The sequence below is a fragment of the Mesoplodon densirostris genome, chromosome 17, assembly GCF_025265405.1.
Source record: "Mesoplodon densirostris isolate mMesDen1 chromosome 17, mMesDen1 primary haplotype, whole genome shotgun sequence".
Taxonomy (NCBI): Eukaryota; Metazoa; Chordata; class Mammalia; order Artiodactyla; family Ziphiidae; genus Mesoplodon; species Mesoplodon densirostris.
In genome coordinates this window covers 75,129,942-75,154,661 of record NC_082677.1, presented here as the reverse complement: position 1 = coordinate 75,154,661, position 24,720 = coordinate 75,129,942, and the positions used below count along the sequence as shown (strand labels likewise).

Genomic DNA, 24,720 nt, shown 5'->3' with positions numbered 1-24,720 from the left:
TTGTAACAAGGGGGAGACAAGTTTAAAAAATCTTTGGCATTTTGGAAACTTAAGCTCTTCATTTCCTTGAGCATCTAGAGAATGAGGAGCCCTTAATTCACAGAAAGACCAGAAGATTCTGCTACTCTCCAGGGGTACTGGAAATCTCCACTGCAACTCTAGGTTTATGGCAGGTGGGAGGTCGTCAGTATTAAAGGTTGCAAAGCTGGATTTGGGAAAGAGAAGAGCATTCTCAACTAATAAGTCCTGAACAAGCAGGAGAAGCCACATATGTCTTCAACCCACGGGCCCAGAAGGGCTGTCATTCGGGGAACTCATATATTCGGGTACGTCTAGGAGATCAGCCCTCCAGGAACAATCACTGGGTCCTATCATGGAATATCATGCCTTCCGCGGTGACCCTATGTAACAGCACCTAGGGCTGCCCGAGGAAGGACAGCACCACACGATACAGCTGATCAGTGGAAGAGGATGACGCAAGACTGACGTGAGATACACTGTCCCGTCACATCTGACAGCTCGAGATGCTTTTAGAAATAACATTTTCTAAAAGGGAAAAAGAACATTTCCATGTGTCTACTCCATAAACCAGGCATTTTACGTACAGCTTTCTGTTTAATGTCTGTAGAATAAATCACATCTTCATTATACAGATGAGAACACTGAGACCCAGGGAGGTAATAGCCCAAGAGCCAGGAAGCGGCAAGAGTTATAACCCACACCTGGGTCTCCAGGTCCCATCCAATCCCACGCTTCCCCACCATCTGGCGCCCCATCAGCAACGAGATAAGTCGGCCGCACCCCCTTGAATGAGCCCATGTCTCCCAGCTTCAGTTTCTGCCTATAACATGAGGTGACTGAGTTAAGTGGATTTTGAGGTCTTTTTAGCCCTTGCATTTTATGCTTCTTGAATGATTTTACTCATATACTAGAGTGACAGCTTAACACAGTTTTTAATGAAACGTTACATTCCTTTTGGCATTAACTTCACATGGTGGTCCCATGAGCAAAGCACAGCAAAGTAAAGACCGGTTATAGGTTCAGATGATAGAGGATTCCAGAAAGGCTAGGATTAGAATTACATTTCCAGAGGCCTGTGCTGCCCTCCCGGAACAAGACCAAACTGTTGGTGAAATTGAAACATTGTCTGTAGTTTGAAAGTGAGTTTCTGAGGAGTACATTTAATTATGCATTTATAGCACACTCTCTCTCCCTTTCCAAGTTTCACACGATATGTACCGTTTGGGCTACACACGTTAACTTTTCATCATGTTGGAATTCTAATTTCCTCCAAGTCTTGGAAACAAGATTCCAAAATGGCAAATGGAATTCCTTCCATCTTTACTTCAGTACTAAACTATGACTGAAATAAACGTGTCCGAGTCGAAAGACGGGCGGCGCCGGGGAGGCTGGGCGCCGGGCATGCACCTCTTGGGCTCTAGGGGGAGCCCCAGCTGGGTCGCCTGCCCGCGCCCCTTGGCTCCTAGTATCTCTCCGGTCTGCCCCCCCCCCGCCCCCGCCTCCTCCAGGACCCCGACTCCGCAGGACGGCCACGCGGGAAGGAGAGCGAGTGCTGCTTTCTCTTTCCCTTCCCTGTGCCCAGTCCTGACTCCGCGGGCGGCGCTAGACCCCCGCCCTGGCCATGGCCACGCTCAGGGTCCTGCCCGAAGCCCAAGCCAAGGTGGCTGTGTTCTGTGAAGACCTATGTACTAAGACAGAGAACCCGCTATTTCCCCAAGAAGATTTCTGAGTGGATGCATTTTTGAAGGAGCCAGCTCTCAATGAAGCCAACCTGGGCAATCTGAAGGCCCCCTGGACATCCCAGGGCCTGATCCAGTCAAGGAGAAAGAAAAGGAGCAGTGGAAGAAACAGCAGGAGAAGAAGAAGGATGAAAAGAAAGAGGAAGATGAAGACAAAGGTCCTCTTTGTGGCCCAGTGAACTGCAATGAAAAGGTGCCCCTGCAGCGCCTGAAGCCTGAGATCAAGGATGTCACTGAGAAGCTCAACCTGGTCACCACCTGGCTGCCACTGCAGATACCTCGGGTTGAGGATGGGAACAGTTTTGGTGGGCTGTCCAGGGGGAGGTGTTCGAGCTGACGACCACCCTTCACAGCAAGCCGGAAGTCTTCCACACGCAAATCTCCAAATATTTCTCTGAGCGCTCTGATGCCATGACCAAAGCAGCTAAGCAGCCCCACGTGGGTGATTGTGGGCGACGGGTGCACCAGCTGGACGAGGCAGAGTGCTGGGATATCCGGCCGATGGTCATGGAGACCCGCAAGGCTTACACTGTGTTCTGTGACATCATCCTGAAGGACTTCGAGAAGCTCAAGGAGCCCAGGGGAGAGACAAAGGGAGTGACCTGTTGGCCTCCTCTCCTATTCTGTGATGGGTCCAGCAGAGACCTTTCTGACGTTTACAGGGGACTCCAGACTTTTCCCACCCTCTGTCTGTTGAGATTTTTCCCTCACCTTGCCTCCCAGGCAAAATAAATAAAGTCATACCATGGTGCAACAAAAAAAAAAAAAAAAAAAAGGAAGAAACGTGTCCAAGCACATAAGAACAAATATTTTCAGTAGCTTGTAAGGGTCTGAGTTTGTAAGGTGACTGCAAATCAAAGCCGGTTAATAAACTCGGCACTTCAGACAACGAGCCAAAGGGAGCTGCGGCGGGTCTTTTATTGTTCAGGTTACACTTGGACTCAGGTTTGTCTGCTTGTAATTATTAACATCTAGAAAGAAGAGTACATTTTTTTAACATCTTTATTGGAGTATAATTGCTTTACAATGGTGTGTTAGCTTCTGCTGTATAACAAAGTGAATCAGCTATACGTATACATATATCCCCATATCCCCTCCCTCTTGCGTCTCCCTCCCTCCCACCCTCCCTATCCCACCCCTCTAGGTGGTCACAAAGCACCGAGCTGATCTCCCTGTGCTATGCGGCTGCTTCCCACTAGCTATCTATTTTACATTTGGGAGTGGATATATGTCCATGCCACTCTCTCACTTCATCCCAGATTACCCTTCCCCCTCTCTGTGTCCTCAAGTCCATTCTCTACGTCTACATCTTTATTCCTGTCCTGCCCCTAAGAAGAGTACATTTGAATGCAAAAAATGTTAGAATTTCACATGTTTTTTATCCAATGGTCAAAGTGGGAAATTAAGTCCATAATTTTTTATGAATGTTTTTATGTCTGTGAAGGCGTACAACTTAACTAATGGCTGAGAATCATTGAGACGAAGAGGTTATCTGGATAAAGACTAGGAAGAAGGGTATTTACACTTCCTTTGCGTTCAAGGTGGGCACGGTGTCCCTGGTGGCTGAAGTCTATGATGGCAGCTGGTGACCAGAAGATTCGGCCTGAGGGCCAAGGAAGCCTCAGTTCCTGAGCTCAGAAGGGGGCAGGCAGTTCTGCTGTCAGGGAGCCATTGGGTTTTTACTGGTTCTGACATGGATTTGGAGTCATGTGACCACAGACGTGTTACTTACATTCTGAGTCTCTGCCAGGCGACAGGCCAGCTCAGGGCCAGGTACAGGCCGGGTATCCATTGAACGTTGGCCTCCACGAAGAGGAAGAGGAACGTGGATGGGGTTCCCTCTCCCGGGGAGTCGAGGAGGGGCTGGGGAGGGACACCTTACACGGAAGGCCACGCCGCTCAGAGGGAGACCCGGGGTGGGCATCAGCCACCATGGCGCTTCTTCCCCCCTGGGATTGGCTGGCACCATGGCCTTTTCTCTCTTTTTTTCAAGCATCAGTCATTGGACGGCTCTTGCCAACTGCCCATTCTCATCTCGGAAGTAACTCTCACTTGCGTTTTCTCTTGGGGGGTGTTCTTGGTTCTTGTGTTTGCAGGAACCCCAGATTCATAGACATGTATCTCCATCTGCCACTGGTCCAAGGTGCCATCCCTGCTTTGGTCTGCACAGGGGTCATGTGTGGGCTGGCAAAGCTTGACAGCGAGAGTGGCCTGGCGCTGTGGTTTAGCGCAGGCCTTATGACCCGAGGAAGCTGAGAAGCTGGTTGCCCAGGAAGCCATGCAGGAGAACAGGGCAGGGGGTAGACCTCGGGGAGCAGTGTGCTCCAATGACAAGTGAGGGGGCCCTGGTGAGTCTCACGGCCGCTGTCACCAAATTGCAATGTCATCGCTTTTCTCCCAAGTTTGGTCACAGTCTTCCCTGATTGGATGGTTAATTTTTGATAGACAGCAAGCAACTCTGAATAATCTTGTCATTTATAAATACGAAATAACACCATATAATACCAAAGATGCTCTTTTGGAGGAGGAAAAAGATAAATATAACTTTTAAAAATATTCTTTAATAGCCTCAGAGTGGAACAGAGTGCAAGGCCCACCATCCATAGAACAGTTTTGTCATCAGCATAGAAAGTGGATGGAAAGAATTTTGATAAAGATATACAATCTTACAATGTGAATGAGGCAGGTTTGCAAAATTCCACTTTTAAACAGATGTTGATTAATCTGTAGGCAGCCATAAAATAAGAATTTATGAGTTTAAAAAGTTAATTATTTTAGAGCATCCAAAGCTGTCACCCTTAACCTATTTCTTTCTGTGGACCAGCAAAAGCACACATGGACAATTTGTTTTCCTGACCATTTGTACCATAATTTTACTTTCAGTGAAAGACTATGTCTGAATTAAAGGCTTACCCGGCAAAAATAAAGCTTTCCTGTATATGCTTTTTACGGATGGTTCCATTACTGATTTTCCTGGCTATTAATACTTCCCCATTGATTTAGGCCATGGGTGAGGGTGTTATTTAGAATCTGAAATATTACACAACAGTTTCAAAGGAAATATAATTATATGATCCATTATCCAGGGAGTGGGCCAGAGTTTTAATCTCACAACATCAAAGATATAATTTTTAATATTATGTATGCCTGGGATTCTGTTAAACTATAACATTCAGAGACTTGTTTCTGTTGCATCAACAAACGAGGAAATGAAGCTGCAAGAGGAGGTGCTAGTTGCTTCACCTGAGATTCATTTTTTTAAAATAAAGAGACAGACGACGGTGTGTACAGTGCTGTTGGGTGAACAGGCACAGATGGAAGAGAGCGAGAGCTCCATCCTGGAGGAGGGGAGCCATGGAGGGCACGTTACGTCACCTGAGGATCTGTTAATTTTACAGAAAGACAGCTATGTTTCCTTATCCATCAGCCATGGTGTTTCCTCATTCTGCTCTGGGCCAATGGGGGGGATTTTTCAAAAACATCAAGTCTTGGATACTTCCTGACTGTTTGTTCAAGCAGTTCATAGTTTGTCTCCAATGATTTGAAGCTCAATGTTTATGGATAGATCTTTACCTTCCTTGTGAGAGGGAACTGGAATGCTGCTCAGAGCAGAGTCTGTGGTCTGGGGCGGGGGCAGGGCCAGACCGTTGTCTTTGGCTGGAATCCTGTTCCCTCCAGAAATCACAAACAGCACGTGGGAGAGACAGAGTGATGAGCAGCTGCAATATCTACTGGGAAAATCTCTACAATCCTAGAGAACCTCAATATTCCAGCTGTGAGCCCTCGCTGAGGGCACAGTAGAGTCACAGGATCATAAAGAGATTGTCTGATCTGTTGGTTTTCAAAATATTTCTCATCAACATGTCCTATGCTCAAACAAAATCTTAGGCAGGTCTCTAATACCACAAAATAAATAGTAAGATAAAGGAGGAGCTGCTCTAGTGAGGGCAGGGGTCAGGTGGGCAGCCCAGAGCGGTTCATTCTAGATGGTTCTAGGTGGTTCTAGATCAAAACAGCAACCCTCAAGAGCAAGGGAACTGATGAGCCTATGTGGCTGTTAGCAACTCGGCTCAATGGACGCAGAAGTGCTACCAGAACTTAGTTCCTTTGAAAAACACAGTGGGGTGATGTTCTTTCCAGCACAGAGTGTGCCAACAAGAAATGTGTATTTCAGTAAGAAGTATATTGTTTAAGAAGCAGAGAGATTTACATTTCAGTTTAGAAAAATTTAAAAATTTCCATTAAGTGGTCTAATGAATACACCAGATGTTAAAGATATATTCACCTTTACTTATCTAGACAACTTATTCTCATGAGGGGAAACTTCATTTAGTGATGCTGGACAAACAGGTGGTTTGGTACATATGTAGATAACAATACAAGTAATTTGGTCTTGTGTTTTACGTTAGTATGCACATCTTTCGGGGCCTGGGGACCCAAAACAACTACATGCATCATGAACCAATCTCCTCCCCTCCAGCACCGTCACCTGCCTCTCCTGGTGGTACCCTGGAATCTTCTCTTAATCAAGGTACTATTATCCACGTCAACACTCTTCCCACCATTTCTCTCCGGGTAACACTGTCTGACTGTGTCGATCAAACAGAGCCTGTTGTAGGCTCTTCTCTTTCTCTTATAGGGTAAGTATGCAGGACGGGTTTAGTCATGGGGCTGTGGCTTATCAGAAGCAGGTGCCACGTCGTATGAAAACTATTGTATCCATGAAGACGAGAAGTTTCTGGGTCCCCTTCTCACCTCTACCCTCTATCTCTGTTCCTGCCACAGCCCTTTGTGTGACAGAAAGGAACAGCAGTGGGAGATCTGTCTAGTGAGGGAGTAGTCGTATACAGAAATCTACACAGATGATGACATGGCACCTAGCACATTGCAGCAATGTACATTTCCTGGTTTGGATATTGCAGTGTGGTTATGTGATATCTAACCATAGAGGAAACTGGCCTGTGGGTATCAGAGGCCTCTCTACATAATTTTTGTAACCACTTGTTAACCTACAATTAAAGTACAGTAAGTCCCCTACATACAAACCTTCAAGTTGTGAACTTTCAAAGATGTGAACTTGTGTTCACATGTCCCATCACGTAAGCTAGTTCACGTGTATGGCGTATGTTGTCACGTCTGTGCATCCTCTACAAGGGGTTGTGCTTTTGTGTACTTTACAGTACTGTAGAGAGTACAGTAGTACAATATCTTTATTTCTAGCTGAGGATGTCCAGAAGCAAGCGTAAAAGTAGCGGTGATGTAGCTGGTACTGTTACCAGCCCCTGTATGCCAGCTGTTGTACTGTACTACTGTACTTTTCAAGGTACTGTTCTGTCAGATTAAAAATGGTTTCTTTATTTTTAGTGTTTGTTTTTTATGTATTACTTGTGTGAAAAGTATTATAAGCCTATTACAGTACAGTACTATATAGCCGATTGTGTTAGTTAGGTACCTAGGCTAACTTTGCTGGACTTACGAATGTGCCCTTGGAACGGAACCCGTTCATATGTAGGGGACTTCCTGTACAAAGAAGGAGCACCAGAATCTCTTTCCTAGTTGGTACTTGCCCTTTCTCCCCATCTTTCTGGGTATCCCACCTCCACGACCCCAGCCGGCTGGCAACAGTCACCCAAGCTCCGGGGGGAACGAGATGAGGGAAGAGCACAGAGCCTGGAAAAGCTGAGAGGTTCCCACTCCTTCTCCCCCGCTACTGGGTCCCAGATCCATGCACATCAGCCCTAGGACCAGGATGCCTATAATTTTAAGGCATCTTTTGCTGTTTTGCATTCAGTAACAGCATCCACAGCTCTGTGTGACAGATCTCTTGAGATGGACATTTTTCTTTCTTAACCAAGATTACTTTAGAGAACAAACTCACAGTTTTTCGACTTGTATTAAAGTACGTGGCTTTCTAGGTACTTTTCAGTGTCTCACACAAATCCCTGTTGTGATAACAGAGCTAATCAGAGCTTGCTCTCTGGGCTCCTGTGGGGCTGAGGGTGGGAGTCTGGGACTCCGCCTCTGTCACTTTGATTGGAGGTGTAGGAAATCTAGGTACTTTTCCCCACTGGCACTAAAGTCCTGTGTAAAATGAGTAATATCACAGGATACCGGGAAAACCCAACAAGAAATTTTCAAGTATTTTCCCAAATATTCCTTTGAAAACCTTTTATGCATCATTGTCACATTTATTATAAGACATAACGCCTGTGGCATGAAATGTATACACGGAGCTTTTCCCTCAGAGATACACAAATCGTAAATCTGAACAATGGAGCAGGATTAAAGCATCTTCAATTGTGCAGTGAAGATGCTGCATTCTTTTTTTTTTTTTGCGGTACGTGGGCCTCTCACCGTTGTGGCCTCTCCCGTTGCGGCCTCTCCCGTTGCGGAGCACAGGCTCCGGACGCGCAGGCTCAGCGGCCATGTCTCACGGGCCCAGCCGCTCCGCGGCATGTGGGATCTTCCTGGACCGGGGCATGAACCCGTGTCCCCTGCATTGGCAGGCGGACTCTCAACCACTGCGCCACCAGGGAAGCCCAGATGCTGCATTCTTGACATGGTGGCATAGCCACCATTAATTTCTTTTTAAAAAAAAATTATTTTATCAAAGTATAGTTGATATACAATGTTGTGTTAATTTCTACTGTACAGCAAATTGATGTTATACATATATATATATGTGTATATATATATACAGATATATATATACAGATATATATATATATATATATATATACACATACCATTTTTCATATTCTTTTCCATTATGTTTTATCACAGGGTATTGAATACAGTTCCCTGTGCTCCCTTGTTGTTTATCCATTCTATACGTAATAGTTTGCATCTACTAATCCCAAACTCCCAATCCATTCTTCCCCTACCCAGGTGGGGCAACCCCTTGGCCACCACAAATCTATTCTCTATGTCTATGAGTCTGTTTCTGTTTCCTAGATAAGTTCACTTGTGCCATATGGTGCCACTGCTAATTTCTAACTGTGTCATCATTGTAATGATCGTCAGATCTGCTCTTAAAAAGGTTGTTTTTAAAATTTTTTGGGGAAAACAGTATTTAATAATTCGCAAACACTGACTGCAAATGAAGCATATGTAAAATGTTCTCAGGGCTTTGTGTGAATTATTATTAAAGAAGTGAAAGCAAAGGGAAATAGCTAATCCCGGTCTTTGAAGTCCATTTGGAACTTAATTGACCATTAGGCCACCAACTATCTTGGCAGACCACCATTCAATAAAGAGAGGCTCAGCCTTACATTAGAGATGAGAGCAGAACAATTCATCAACAGCTACACACCATTTACACTGCTCTCCATGGAGATTTCTTGGGGAAAGGGCAGAGCACACAGTTTTCAGTAATTTATGAGCTTCTTAGTAGTGTTATAGCAATGGAGTTCTGACAATAATGAAACTGTTTGTTGACAAGTATGTGTGAGATTTGTTTGACTTGGGCCCTGATTGTACCTCGTCTCCTGCCTTAGAAGCTCAGGCTGCAATGAATGGAGTCACGGGGGGAAAGTTTTTGAAAAAAATAAGTAATGCTGATAAACATAAACATCTCCAGTGTTTAACCAGACTAAAACAATAATACCGCCTTATATCCAAACAAAATCAATTTGTAAAATTGCATTGCTATTCTGACAAATCTCATTTGATCCATAGGGACCCAACTGTCAAAATATCAATTTAACAATTAATTTTCAGGCTTGAAAAAATATTACTCTCACATTAGCCCTATGATACGCTTATAACCAAGAAATATGATCAAAACCATTTTTTCAAGTTTTGATCTGAAAACGGACATAAACCTGGTCCCACTGGTGGGCTCTCCATGGTACAGACACTGGATAGATTCCCACCAGCTTCTCTGTTTCGAGAGGTTGAACAAGATACCAGAAAAGAGGGATTCTGACTTTTCTTTTGATGAGCTCCATGGCCTTGAGTATAGCATTCAGCCTATCTGGACTGCAGGTCCCAGTCCATGATTCTAGACTGTCATGTAGAATTGTGATTTTCAAGCTTTGTGCACATGAGGACCATTTGTGTAACATTAACAACTATACAGACAACCATACAAATAGTAGGTTTACCTTCATTCTCCACCGATGAAAAGAAAAAAATATACGTATATATATTTATTTAATTTACTCAGTCTATAAAATCATAAGAGCTATTACCCTTAGCTAGTAAGCATTGTGCTAATTATGTACTTGACATTATAAGTGAACATTATTAGTATACTGATTCTACAAGTGAGGCACTGAAGCCTTGAGAAATTAATTACCTTGCTCAAGGTCACGGGGCTGGAAAGATGTGGACTATTGAACCCTCTCAAATTACCCCAGACCCTAAACGCCCACGTTCCAGACCTCGTGCTGGGTACTGCGGGGTGGTGGTGGGGGGAAAAGACGGTAGGTTTCGTCGTTCTATTATGATGCTTGAGTCTAAGGAAATTCTTCCTCACCAGTCCCCAGAGCATCAGTTGAGAAGACCACACCTGTTTGTTTATTTCACAAGCGTTGATTTACTCTGTTAGAAGCAATGATGGATCTGGATCTACACACAAAGCAGTGAATAAATAATTAGCTGTGTTGGCGACCCCGTCATTGGCTAATAATGGGCTCGTACTTGATTCCCTAGGACTGTAGGATATCCCAGGTAAGAAATGTAGGAGGCAATGTATTTGTTTTTGGAGACGCTGACTTCAGATGAATAAATAAAATAATGACTTGAAATGTCTTTTCATGGACGCTACTGTATTATTTATCAAATGGTGTAAATGCCTACCTTTAAGGAGGTTTCCAAGGCAAACAACGTGTGAGTCTTGTTAAGTGCCCTAATATTTAACAAGAAATTCCCTGCCTAGATTTTCAGGTATGGCCCTATTGTCTGTGAGGATACTCACTGTTACATAATTCAGCACCTCTGAAATAATTTTGAATGTCTCTGCTAGAAGAACCTTATTTTCCACTGTTAACATTGGGCAGATATAAGACCCTAATTTCGAACTTATACCAAAGGGACACCAACTGACCTCTGATAATGTGTGTGTCATAGATCCAGCTCTGTTCCCTCCATCCAAATCAAACCTCTTAAGCAGCTTTGTACTTCATTAATCCCACATGTGATTCAGGAAGACTGTTTTAACTATAGGACTCACTTGGGGCTCAGGGTGAGGGCATCCCCACAACTTCACACACAAGTGAATCAAGTACTCATGTTTGATTTCGTTGTTATGTTAGGTTGGCATTTTTTCTAATCAAGCAGCATCTTTCTAAGGCTGTACTCCATAGAGTGTTCTAGACTGAAATGTGCATTCACACACATTATCATCACGGTGAATAATGCTAAATCGTTCCAAATTAGAATATCTTAATGTATTTATATAAATATCATTATGAAAGTTATTTGCATATGGAACGTTATTTAAAAGAAATTGTCATTCCTAATTATTTTTTAACCACATCCTTTATTTATTAACTTGAATCTTTACTTCAAATAGTCCGCAAGAGACAACATTCCCAAAAGGAATCCACTGATGATGGAGCTATTTTCATGTGAAACTGTTTTGCAGATGCCAATTGTTCTCCTTTTTCCAAATTCTATTCTCTATTTGAAGTTTGACCAACAAGTATTTATATTATATTTGTATTATTAAATGAGCTGCAGAAATTTTCTTAACAATGTTTTGAATAAATAGGAATATTGTCCCAATGATACTTAGACCGAAAAATAAATAAATGCTTCAAGAAAGTATTTTGAGATGCAGGAATATTTGATGCATTTTCAGTAAGTAGCAACAAGAGGACATGCTGTGTTGACTTCACTAACTGAAGTGACAACTACACCAATAAACCCTCCACCTTATGTGTTGTTTCTAGTCACAAAAAAGCATACTTAAAAAAAATTTTTTTTGACTTATAGTTGCTGTACTATATATTATATAAGGTACAGGTATATAATATAGTGATTCACAATTTATAAATGTTCTACTCCACTTATAGTTATTATAAAATATTGACTACAGTCCGTGAGTTGTACAATATGTCCTTGTAGCTTATTTTATACATAATAGTTTGTACCTCTTACTCGCCTACCTGTTTGCCCCTCCCCTTTCCCTACAAAAAGAGTACTTTGGAAACTTTTCAATAGCCCCACAGTTTTCGTACAAATCTTCTTAACAAAATCTATCAACTCTTTTGCTTTTGACCAAAATAATATATTCCAGCTTGGCCTCTCAACATTTGTTTTATATTAATTTTTTTTACTGGCATATTTAGTTGCTATGCCTAATTTGTGGCTCATTACATCATTTTGAACAAAAATCGAAACCAGTCATTTTTTTTTCCAAGGGGGTGTATGCTCCAAAATACTTGACAGACTCTAAAAAAAATGTTTGGGAGGAATCATCGTGCATGCTGATAAATTACACAGTTAAGGAAGACTCACCAGGTTCCAGACAATTAGGACATCAGTGAGCACCCCAGATGTGGACTTTATACTCTAATAGTGGGAAATGCAGTACAATCAGTAGAAATAATAAATAAACATAGTCTTTGCATGTTACAAATGGATCTTTGTTATGAAAAATAAAGTAGAAGAGGGGAGAGTGACTTAAGGCGACACGTGGGCCTTGAAGGAGACGGGGGATGGGAGGACATCCAGAGCTAGCTCAAGGCACCACGTGCTGGAGGTCCTCGCCTTCCGTTGGCAAGAACTTGACTTTTTCCTCCCAGAATGAAACAGGGAGCCAAGTATCAACTGAGAGAAAGCCCTCTGTGCAGAGGGAGCAGAAAGGCACAGCCTTTACATGGTGGGATAAATGGTGTTCCCCAAAGAGGTGTCAAAGCCCTAACCCTCAGTACCTATGGATGGGACCTTAGTTGGAAATAGAATCTTTGCAGATATGATCAGGTGAAGACGAAGTCATCAGGGTGTGATCAGTGACCTCGCGAGAAGAGACACACCGGCAGGGAGAAGGCTGTGGGAAGCAGAGGCAGAGATTGGACCACTGCATCTTCAACCCAGGATCAAAGGTCACCCCCAGCAGCTGGAAGAGGCAAGGAAGATCCTCCCCTTGAGCCTTCGGAGGGGGCTTGGCCCTGCCAACACCTTGATTTCAGACTTCCAGCCTTCGAAGTGTGAGAGAGAATACATTTCTGTTGTTTTAAGTCCCCCAGTGCATAGTATGTTGTCACAACAGCTCTGGGAAACTCACACATCAGCTGAGAGTGAGGATGGGGCAGGAGGGGGCGGAGTCTGAAGAAGGAGGGCCAGGGGCAGGGAGAGTGGAAGGGGTGCTGGATCTGGAGATGCAGGAGGCTGCTCAGCGTCCTGGGTTCATTTGATGCTTGTGTTTGTGAGTTTCCCGGAAGACCCGTCAGTGAGTTCCGTTTTCTCTCACAGCCCGATGGTAGAGAATTGCATGAGGTACAGGTGGGCTCGTTACAGTGGGCGAGAAGCATGGCAGCATAGGGTATTTGCCAGGGAGTGACATAAATAAGTTGACCTTGGAATTGAAGTTGGGTATCTATCGAGGAAAGCGAGGGCTTGAGGGCCAGCTGAGAAATCATGCAGAAGTGGGGAAAGCACTGAATTCTGGCTCCCACTAAAGTTGGTTTTCATTTTTCAATTGCTGGAGTACTTAATTCATATATAATTCCTGTCCAATGAATTGACAAACTGAAATAATACAGCCCTAAGGTTGTATTGCTTACTACATCAGAGCTCTGGGTTTAAACATGGTTGAGGAATGTAATTTTTTAGAGCAGAAAGGAGCCTCAGCAAGCATCTAACCAGATACCCACATGTTTTTAGATGGGAAATACTTAGGGTAAGTGCGCTGCCCATAATTACATAGCTATTAAATCATAGAAGCAGGAGCAGAATCGAGGTGGTCCGTTGGTCTAGCACTGCTACCGCAACTACAACTTCCTTGACGTAAATGTCCATCAACTCTGGCATGCTGGAAACGACTTTGAAATACATTTTTTTTAATGTGTCTGTTAATGTGTCTATTAATGGTTATTTAGAACAGTTTGCTTTACGGAACACATTTTAAGAATCAAACAATATTAGAATAAAAAGTAACTGTATTATTATATCTGTTCTATTTTAACTTAGTTGCTTTTCCCACTAAATTACACCATTTAAAAAAAAAAACCCTACAATTATTTTTGTGTCTTTTAGCAACCTAAGCAAATGCAGTCACCTGGCGATTACTCGGAGGGGCGACGGGTGTCAGGAAAAGGAACTGTAGCCTGTGTAGCAATTTGCATTAAAATGTATGCTAGATGCTGGGTGAGAACTTACAGACGATGCATTCCCTCGTATTCCCTTGGCTGCCATACATTGAAAGAAAATATTAGTCATATGTGGGAAAATCTGCACTACTGGCCACTCGAATGCACGCTTTTGTGTTTCAGTAAAGCTCCTTGGATGGAGTGGGGTGTAATTTCCAGCATGACTGACTGTGTCTGTTATTGGCCTTCAGTCCACTGCTTTCTCAGCAATTTATGTGTTTTGAAAATGTTCATGCAACCTCAGTACTTTCTTTTCCTTCCACTCAGCATCTCAAAGCTACAGAAACCAAGGAACAAAGGCTTAGAGGGGAGGTGGAACCTCATTTCTGCTCCACTGAGGATGCCAGCCAAGTGCATGCTGAAACATAGAAGTCCTTCCATCACTTCTGAAGGAGAGTCAAGAGCCCTTTGTGGTCTGTTCTCCCACAATTGCTCCTGGGCTACCTCTGCTGTTCCCGAACTCTCCGGTTCCTTATTCTATCGGCCCCAACACTTCTCTTACCACTGAGAACGTACCCTCGCCCATCTCACATGACTCCAGCTAGAGGGTTAACACTGAGACCCCCGTCTCCAACCACAAGATGGGCACCTGGCTGAGCCTGGCGACCCTGGTGTCCCATTTGCCCTTCGCAGTGATGGGTTCGAGGTGTAGAGGGAACCCCCAGGTAGCACAAGTCTGAGTCCTTCTGTGACAACTGATACTAGATGCTGGGAGAGAGGGGTTCTTTCTGCCTTCAGAGCACTAGCTGTAAAGAAATGGCCATCTTTCCAACCATGGGGAGAGAGTCTGCTTGCTGGTGGGGACAACGGAGTCAACAAGGAAAATTAATTATTAGAAATAAGTCGAGAAGGGAGAGGGGAGGGAGAGACAGAGAGAGAGAGAGAGGTCAGGTTATATTATACCATCTAAGCTTTAAGCTCCAGGTCCACATGTGCATTCCGTCCAGATTGAGTGCTGTAGGTCAGTAAGCCTTTTCTAATTAAGTCAGTGCAGCCAGTGGGCACCAGGAACTTCAAACACCTTCTACATCTTTTCCTCTTTCTGCCTCCTAAAGATACTCAAACCGGTCCCATGACTTTTCTGTCACCCTCAGTCATCGGCACCCTCATTTTCTCAGACATTACAAATGCCACTCCCATACAAATCAAAACCGGACCTTTCTTCCTGGTCAAAGAGCTCTCCTTTCCAGCTCAGGGATTCCCTGAAATGTGGGGACCAGCCATGAGAGAGGAAAGCTGGCATTTTCCCTTCAATTCTTGGTGTCAGGACTTTCCCCTTGGGATGATGACTTCTGCAGAAGGGAAGGGAGAGCGTCCTGCTTGAACAGTGTCATGGTCTGAGTGTTTAATCCTCGTTTGCAAATGCCTAGACGTTGGGCGTTTCTATATTCTGGAGGCAGGAGCCCCATCCTGACTGTGCCTTTTCCCCGCCGCCTTCTTGGGAGAAGTCTTTGAACTGGGCTCCATCCAGCTCGGTGACATTTCCTGGTACCCAGCTGGTCCCAGGGAAAACCTGGCACCTTTGCCCCTCCCCCTTCCCCAATTCGGGAAGAGCTTGTTTCTCCCTCTGCTGCCTGTCTTTTTGTTTTGTCACTGGGGGCTACTTCAGCCTTCCTGCTTCTCCAAGTAAGATTAGGTCAACAGTCTCTTCCTTCAAATATGCCCACCAATTCCAGGGGTGCCTGCCAGCCCCCTGGGGGCTCCTGGAGGTGCACTTCTTGATCACTTCTTGATCCAGTGCAGGTCTTGTGAGGTTCTAGAGGGTATCTCCTCTTCTTGAAAGTACATCCTTGTTGCTCAAAGATTCTCCTGGACTTCACTCAGCTGACTCGGGAGCACAAAGGCCATAAAATCCAAACTAGACCAGCAAGTCCCATCCAGGAGAGCAAGCTTGGCCATCAGCCTCCTTGACTCTCTCCTCTTCTTTCACCTTGGCTGGTGGTGGGTGATGGGCAAAGGATCTCAGAAGGACCTTCTGCAGGTGCTGTGGCTTTTCCCATTAATAATGAGGACAATCCTGTCCCACTGTCCTGAACCTCTGAGGCACGAGGAAAGCTTAATGTAGTATCCCATGACAGCGATTTCAACTTAGGTTGACTTTATTGCAAGCAAAGGAGTCCTGACCTGCATACCTCCTATTTCTCATTCATTCCTGAGGCCTTGGGGTCTCCTGTTTATAGAAAATCGCTTCTCCCCTGGAAGGCCCCTATAAATGTCAGGTTTATTACTGCTGTTTCAATTCCCTGTCGTCCAGTTGGCATCCCCTAGGAAATCCCCTCTGCTTATATAGAGGTCCCAAATATTCTCTTTCCCACTCCTTGGCAACAAGTGCTGGATGAAGGCATAAATAGACAAGTCAGCACAGAGATCGATGCGCTGCCATCATCCTGATGTGTCAGGTCAGTAACTTTCCACGTGAACGTTCATGACCAATGTTCGCTACTGCCAATAGTCAGACCATTTACCACCCCTACACCAAACAGTGTGCATCTGTCTCTGTAGAGACATGTCCAACCTAGAGAGATAAACCCTACCAAACGCTATAAAAGACAATGAAGACTCTCAAAGAAAGGGCAGTGAGTTGCCATCAGCTTGCAAACAATGAGAAGGCAACAGGCGCACCCCCTGGGCAAGCCCGTGGAACACAGGTACCACAATGCACGAAACGAAGGCGGGGCTTAGTCAACTGCTAAAAGACAGTGAATTTGTTACAGCAACCAGGTCAACATGCTGAACGATGCCAGCCTCCCCAGAAGCCCTGGCTGTGTCCTCATCCCCATCACGGGCTCTCACACCTTCCAAAATCACCACTCTCCTGGTTTTGACACTAATTGCTCCTTTACATTTCCTTATTGCTGTACTTAAACTTGATTAAGTTTTAAGTCCACACATCAACTCCCACCAACCAATTCTTTTCTTACTGTTCATCTGTTGAAGAATGTGGGGCATTTGTCCTGTTGTGTTTCCCAAGGACTAGATCTTGCTGATTGCCATATATCGTGAACAAACCACACAGCAATAATTACATAAAGCTTTACTGATCCAAAAGTATTATATTTGCCACCAAAAATGATTCTTTGTATATTTTTGTTCTAAAAATCATAATGATGCCACAATTCAGATTTACTGCCTACTTTTACAATTAAATATTAAATTCTTTTGGGAGATCATGATACACAAGAGGGAGGGGATATGGGGATATATGTATACATATAGATGATTCACTTTGTTATACAGCAGAAACTAACACAACATTGTAAAGCAGTTATACTCCAATAAAGATGTTAAAAAATGCATTTATTTCAGGAATAGCTTTTACAAAGACATCACTGATAACATTAAAAATCAGAATATGCATTTTCCATACTTACCTGTAAAGTACAGAAGTGCATTGTTGAGATGTGAAGGCATTTCGGGACAAAGGACACTTCCATGTTTCCTTAGCTTAGAGCTTGTCTCTTTGCTTAGAAGACTCTTTCATCCTTTTGACAAAAGAAAGGTCCCCTACTCCCTAGGGCCAGTTATCCTGTACCCGCTGTGTGTGGCTGGATTCAGAGGTTTGTTCAGATCTGGGTTCAGTTCCTTTGGCAAGACCACACTGGGATGTATCCTCAGAAGGTACTTTATGTCTGTTTCTTTGTCCTTTTCGATGTCTTGATCCATAGATTCGCTGGAGATTGGTAAATACTTGCATCCAAATTTTATCATTTTGTTTTCATTTATTAGCTGGAATAAGTTTATAAGAAGAGCTTTCCCCTTATCTAATCTTTAGTTAAATGTCTATAGTTGATGGAGGATAAGCATAAAAAGTGCTTGATCCTTTCCTTTTATTTTACTGGGGTTTCAAAATAATGGGCTCATTATTCATGCCTCTCAAGAAGTGACCAATTTGGTTTTGTAAACTATCATTATAGCCACAAGGATTTAAGCCAATGTGATATATGTCAATCTTTGCCATTTCTGCCCTTATTAAAATTCAAATTGCACCCTTTTGACCAGGGGGAAATTTGTCAAGCTGGCTCCCTAGTTCTTTTGAAATAAGCCTAGTAGTCTTTTATTGCTTAGTAATTATCTGGAACTACAACGTGTTTTAGGCTAATTGTAGGAGTTTCTTAGGGCTCCATAGCAAAGTACCATAAACTGATTGTTTAAAGCAACAGAAAGGTATTCTTCCAGTTCTGGAGACCAGAAGTCTGAAATTGAGGTATTAGTAGGGACATGCTCTTGGGGAAATCTGTTCCACACCTTCCTCTTGGTTTCTGTTGCTGGCGATCCTTGCTCTTCTGGCATGTAGCAGACCTGCCACTCCAATCTCTGCCTCTGTCATCAGGTGGTTTCTCCCTGTGTGTTTTCACACCGTCCTCCCTCTGCATGTGTCTGTCTCTGTGTCTCTTCTCCTCTATAAGGACACAAGGCCTATTGGATTAGCCCACCTAGTCCACCGTCACCTAGGCTGTGTTATAAGTGGGAGATACACATGTCCAATTGCTCTCACCCTCCATTGTCTGAGGGTTGCCGCGTGGTGTGCTAATGCCCTGGGACTTCCATGTAGCGTAAGCCTGAGTGATGAGGAGACATTTCCTTGTGTCTTTAGTGTCACAAAAGCCCAAGGAAATGAGCTGAGGTGCCGTCAGCATGAGGCAAGCTGCAGCCTCACTGAACTGCCAGCCATCACCGTGGCCAGAAGCAGGGAGGAGCCTGGAAGGCTGGGAGGCTTAGCACAGATGCATCCGAAACAGGGGCCTGGCCTGGGCTCAGCATCAGTCTAGAAGTAGGTGGTGCAGAATTGGTAAGGCAGCTCTGCCATCGTCAACACATGTCTTTTACCTCTGGGTGCAAAGTGGTTCCAGAAGTGCAGAAGCTGAGGAGCACATGCCCACTCCCGGGGAGGACGCATCCAGGATATATCACCCACCTCGTCCCAGCAGCTGGAGCTACGTGAGTCACGCACGTCGGGCTCCAGAGGAGAGGAGGAAGCTCTTAGCATGCTCAGCTGGTGGTCTTGTGCTTCCCCAAGATCTCCATGACAGGAAGCAGAATGGGAGAATGCACATCCCGACGCAGACGTCAGGACCTACTGTGGAGGGAAGTCTGGGAAGGAACGGAGGCAGCCACGAGGAGCAGCCCAGCAGCTGGCAGAGCCGCCTCGTGGAGGGCTTGGGGAGGGCAGCTGGGCCCGTCATGCTAAGGCAGGGACCACCCACGGGAGTGCCAAGGCGTCAGCGCTGCTGGGTTCCCTTTCTTTTCCTTAGCTGATGTGGTTTCAGTGCAAAGGAGTTGGTGCCCTTGCTTTTCTCCATTCAGTCCAGCTTTCTGCCTGGTTGAGTCCCCTCCTCCCCTCTTGGCCAGAACTCCTTTGGGGCTCTACCTGGATCTCATGGTAACTTTTTCCAATTCTGCCAAATTGTCGGAGGAAAAATACATAACAACAGTTCCAAAGATTTACAGACAAAGAACAATAGCTTACAAACATTTATACCTGGGCCAAGTTTTCATCAAGTTGCAGCCAGGTACTTCCAGGAACCCTCTTAGCGTCACGCTGGAAGCACCACGCTGAGCCCAGGGCTCGGGGCCAGGGCATATTCGGGGATGTACTGTGGGCTTGTTTATGTCCAGGTTTACATTTGGACTCAAGACACCAGACAGGCTTCCCTGGAGCGCCTCTCGCCAGGGGCTGCTTGGAAGCATCCAAACAGCAAACGGTTTGTGGATCAGAGGTTCTGAGAGGCTGGCTAAGTTCTGGGGTCCCCTGGAGCTTCTGTGTGTCACTCTGCTGGCTGAAGGGTGTGCGGGTCAGTCTCTGCAACTCGGAGCATTCTTCAAACCAAACTCAGTTCCTTAAAGAATTTGAGGGCTAGAGGTGGTCTCAGGCTGGCCAGTCACTGGTCCTGTCCTTACCGTCTCCCTCCTGATCTTCCTCACCCAAAGCTTCTCCACCAGGAAGGAGGAGGGGGGGAACCCGGGACCCTAACCTGGGTTCGTGGTACATAAGCAAAGCTTAATCGCATAATCGCTGTACCGTTACTATTACGTCTGTTTCTTATCCTGAGGGCAGGACCCATGGGGCTGCTTCATCGTCCCTCCTGACACACAGCTCAGTTCACTGCGCACAGCAGGTCCCCATTGACCTTTTTGCTTAGCTAACAGTGGGAATGTGAAAAAGTAAGTTACTGGTAACGCTCCTCACTCCTCACCAGCTGGCTGTGTGGGTGCTGAGCCCACCTGTGGCCTCGGGCATCACACAGCTTTGGGGGTGGTGGTGGCATGGCCTGCAGAGCTCGGCTGCCAGCCCTGAATCTCGGCTCAGCCCCTCACTAGCCATGTGACTTTAGGTTAAGCACCACTCTGTGCCTCAGTTTCATCATCTCTAAAATGGGAATAATGACACCTGCAGTATTTAGGACCATTCTTGCTATATCTTCTATTTCCCTGACTCCATTTTGTGTCCTTTCTCTTTGGGTCCTCAGTAGCCAGGGCTCCTGCATGTAGAAATATAACAAATGCTTAATGAACTGAACGGACCGCGGTCCACGTCCGCTGTCAGCATCTGCTGCGTCTGCAGCCCCTAGGGGACAGTGACCATCAGACAGTGGTGGCGATGCTCACAGGCCATATCTGGCTCTTCCAAACGCTCTGAGCTTGGCAGCCCGTGGGCAATGAGTGCAAGTGGCTGAAGGGACCAGGTAATTGCAGTGAGGAAATGGAATGGTACGTAGCCATAAAAAAAATCATGTTTTAAGAAATTGGTGGCATTTAAACATTTTAAAGCAGGGTGGTTTCCATTTTGCACAACAACATATATGCATATAAATAGACAGCCAGAATGTCCTTAAAGTGCTAACAAGGGCTGTCTCCGGGTGCACACTTATGGCTCATTTTAATTCTCCTCTATTCACTTTCCTAGAGTCAAAAATTTTTCTACGCTAAGCAATTATTCCTTCAATAATCAGAATATAGATGTGGCATTTTACGCGGCAACTGAAATCGTTGCCAACCTCTTCAAACCCGTGTTAGGACACTGAGGGTAGATGGGTGGCACGTGAAACCGTGCGTGCGCTGTGGGAAATCAACGGGGAAGAGGGATGTATGCTTGTTATGCAATAATTATGTGGTTGAAGGTTAAAAGCCTCTTTGGGCAATCAACTTAGAGCATTCCCTCAGACACTGTTAATGTAGGATCGTGGATCGTAATGCCTTCTGTTCGAGTGCATCCCAGGTGCTCCAAGGTCAGGGCCCAGCACGTGCAGCACAAACCCCTAAGAGAAGCTTGTCAGTTTATCAGAAACTTTTTGTCTTTTGATCTGGTGGGATTAGGGCACTACCTGGTTCTCTTCTCCTGAATTTGGGAGTGTCAGCATTTTGCGTTTTAGCCTTGCCTTCCCTTTTTTCTTAATTTTCTGTATCCATTTCTGCTCTCCTTCTGTTTCTTGTTTTTGAAATAAGAACATCTTCTGGAAGAAAGATTATGCTTTGGTTTGTTTGTCTATTGCAGTAGGATAACCATGGCGTTACTTGAACCCTCTCCGTGGAGGTGAAGGCTTTTCTTTAATCACGGCGGATTCTTTTAGGTGAACTTCACACAACATAAAATAACTATGTTAAAATACATAATTCAGTGACATTTAGTACTTTCTCATGGGAGATTTTTTTTTGAAACAAAATTTAAGACTTTATTATTTAGAGCAGTTTTAGGTTTATGACAGAATTGAGAGGAAAGTTTAGAGATCTCCTCCTGCCCACCTCCACCCATTCACAGCCTCCCTCGTTATCACATCACTCACCAGAATGGTACATTTTTCACCACCAATGAACATATATCAACAGACCATAATCACCCAAAGTCCATAGATTACCTTAGGTTAACTCTGGGTGCTCTCTATTCTATGGGCTTGGATAAAGATGTAATGACACAGAACCATCATTACGTCCTACAGAGTGTTTATTTTCACTCATCTCTCCCCTTCCCTCAGAAACCACTGATTTATTCATTTTTATTGTCTCCATAGTTTTGCCTTTTCCAGGATGTCATAGAAGTGGAATCATACAGTGAATAGCTTTTTCAGACTGCCTTCCTTCACTCAGTAACATGCATCTAATGTGCTTTTATATCTTTCATGACTTGATAGCTCAGTTTTTAAAAGAACTGGTGAGTATACCACAGTTTGTTTATCCATTTACCTGTGACCGTGAATCTTGGTTGCTTGCAGTTTTGGCAGTTAGGACTAAAGCTGCTGTAGCCGTTTGTGTTCACATTTTATATGGACATGAGTTTTCAACTGCTTTGAAAAAAGACCAGGAAGTATGATTCCTGGATTGCATGGTAAGATTATGTTTCATTTTGTAAGATGTTTGCCAAACCACCTTCCAACCAGCGCAGTTTTCCTCCTTCATCTCCCAAACTCCTCCGTAGGTTCGTTCAAGTTTCTGTTTGACTCTAAACCTGAGTCTGTCTTATGTGAACCCTCCTTCCATCCTGAGGATGCCCGCTGGCCTGTGCTCCCCGAGGATGCTGCTATTTCTCCACCTCAGCTTCCCTCGGAATTCTGTGTCCTGCTTGGTCCCCACTGCTCCTGCCAGGACAGTACTTTCAACCCATAATGGAAGTACTTCCCTTGTTCGATTTCATCCTCAGGGACCCTGCTCATCTTTCATGCCTTCTCTGGGCTTCCTTCCAACCTCCTTGTCTCCAGAAAACACCCTCCATGAGGAAACTGCTCCTGTCCAGATCCACAGCGGCTTCCGTGTCACCAGACCCCCCTCCCTGGGTCACTCAGCATCCTTATCCTGCAGGGCTCTCCTCCACTCACTCTCGTGATGCCTTGCCCAGCTGTTTCCTCCTGCTTCAAAGGCTGCTTCTTCTGAGTGTGCTCTGAGGGCTCCTCTTCCTGTCACTGACTTTGAAATGTGAGAGTGTCCTGGGTGCTCTCCCTGCTGTCATCTCTCTCACTCAATTTTAGCCCATCCCACAGATTTAAATGCCACTATATGCCAGTGACTCCCAAACTGATACCTCCGGTGCAAACTTCTATGACAGTCTACCCAGCATCTTTCCTTGGATCCTGACGGTATGTCCAAACCCTCCAGCAGCTCAAATCAACCTCCCTCCCCAGCCCTCTCTCTGTGGCCAGCCTCCTCACCTCAGGAAAGGATGCTGCCAACCACCCAGTTCCCATGCAAGACGTTTCAGGAGCCATTCTTTGTTGTTGTTGTTTTAATTTGATTTTTATTTTATATTGGAGTACAGTTGATTTACAAAGTTGTGTTAGTTTCAGGTGTACAGCAGAGTGATTCAGTTATATAGGTACGTATATCCATTCTTCTTCAGATTCTTTTCCCATATAGGTTATTACAGAATACTGAGTAGAGTTCTCTGTGCTGTACAGTAGGCCCTTGCTCATTATCTATTTTATATAGAGTAGAGTGTATCTGTTAATCCCAAACCCCTGATATATCCCTCCCCCCACTTTTCCAATTTGGTAACCATTAAGTTTGTTTTTGAAGTCTGTGAGTCTGTTTCTGTTTTGTAAGTAAGTTCATTTGTATCTTTTTTTAAAGATTCTACATATAAGTGATATCATATGATATTTGTCTGTCTTTGTCTGTCTTACTTCACCTTGTATGATCATCTCCAGGTCCATCCATGTTGCTGCAAATGGCACTACTTCATTCTTTTTTATGACTGGGTAATATTCCATTGTATATACGTGCCACATCTTCTTTATCCACTCCTCTGTCAATGGACACTTAGGTTGCTGCCATGTCCTGGCTATTGTAAATAGTGCTGCAGTGAACATTGGGGCACATGTATCCTTTCGAATTAGAGTTTTCTCTGAATATGTGCCCAGGAGTGGGATTGCTGGATTATATGGTAGCTCTACCGTTAGCTTTTTGAGGACCCTCCACGCTATTCCCCATAGTGGCTGCAGCAGTTTGCATTCTCGCCAGCAGTGCAGGAGGGTCCCTTCTCTCAGGAGCTGTTCTTGCGTCTTCCCTTCCTCCCTCACAGACATACCATCAGCAAGGTCCACTGACCCACTAACCATTAACATACATTACTTTTACACCTTTGAATATTAAACAGATTCTTGTGTTATATTTTCTCTCCTTATACTGCACCTTCAGATATTATGGTCCGTACGAATAAAGCTGCCTCATTTATACCTCAGTTGCAGAGTATTGCATCCATATATGATTTAACCAGTTCCAAATTGTTGGCATTCAACTAGCTTCCGAATTTTTGCTCTTCCAGACAAGACTGGAATGAAGGTCTTCCAATCAATACATATTATTTCACGCATGTATATCAGGTTCATTCTCAGCAATAAATACTCTTGTAAAGCAATCATTTCCAAAATGTACAAGTGATTCTCAGAAGTTAAATTGTCAGTCAAGGAGTGTGGGCATTTGTCACTTTGATAGATTCAGTCAAATTGCCCTGCATGGATGCTGCTTCAGTCTATACCGCCAGCATCCTTGTATGGGAACCTTTCCTGACATTCTGGCAAACACACTGTGTTATCAAACTTCTCGATTGGTGCCAATCTGATAGGTGAACGATTGTACCACTCTGTGGTTTTAATTTGCATTTATCTTATTATGAGAAAGGTTAAGCAAGCTTTTATTGCATTAAGACTTTCTTGCAT

General features: G+C 44.5%; 1 protein-coding gene and 1 pseudogene across 1 annotated transcript in view; one reads left to right on the top strand and one right to left on the bottom strand.

Moving 5' to 3' along the window:
- The window catches only part of COL4A2 (collagen type IV alpha 2 chain), a 635,121-nt gene that overhangs the window by 502,648 nt on the left and 107,753 nt on the right, over positions 1 to 24,720 (bottom strand). The window lies entirely within an intron of this gene.
- On the top strand, positions 1,635 to 3,349 carry LOC132477450 (proteasome activator complex subunit 1-like; annotated as a pseudogene).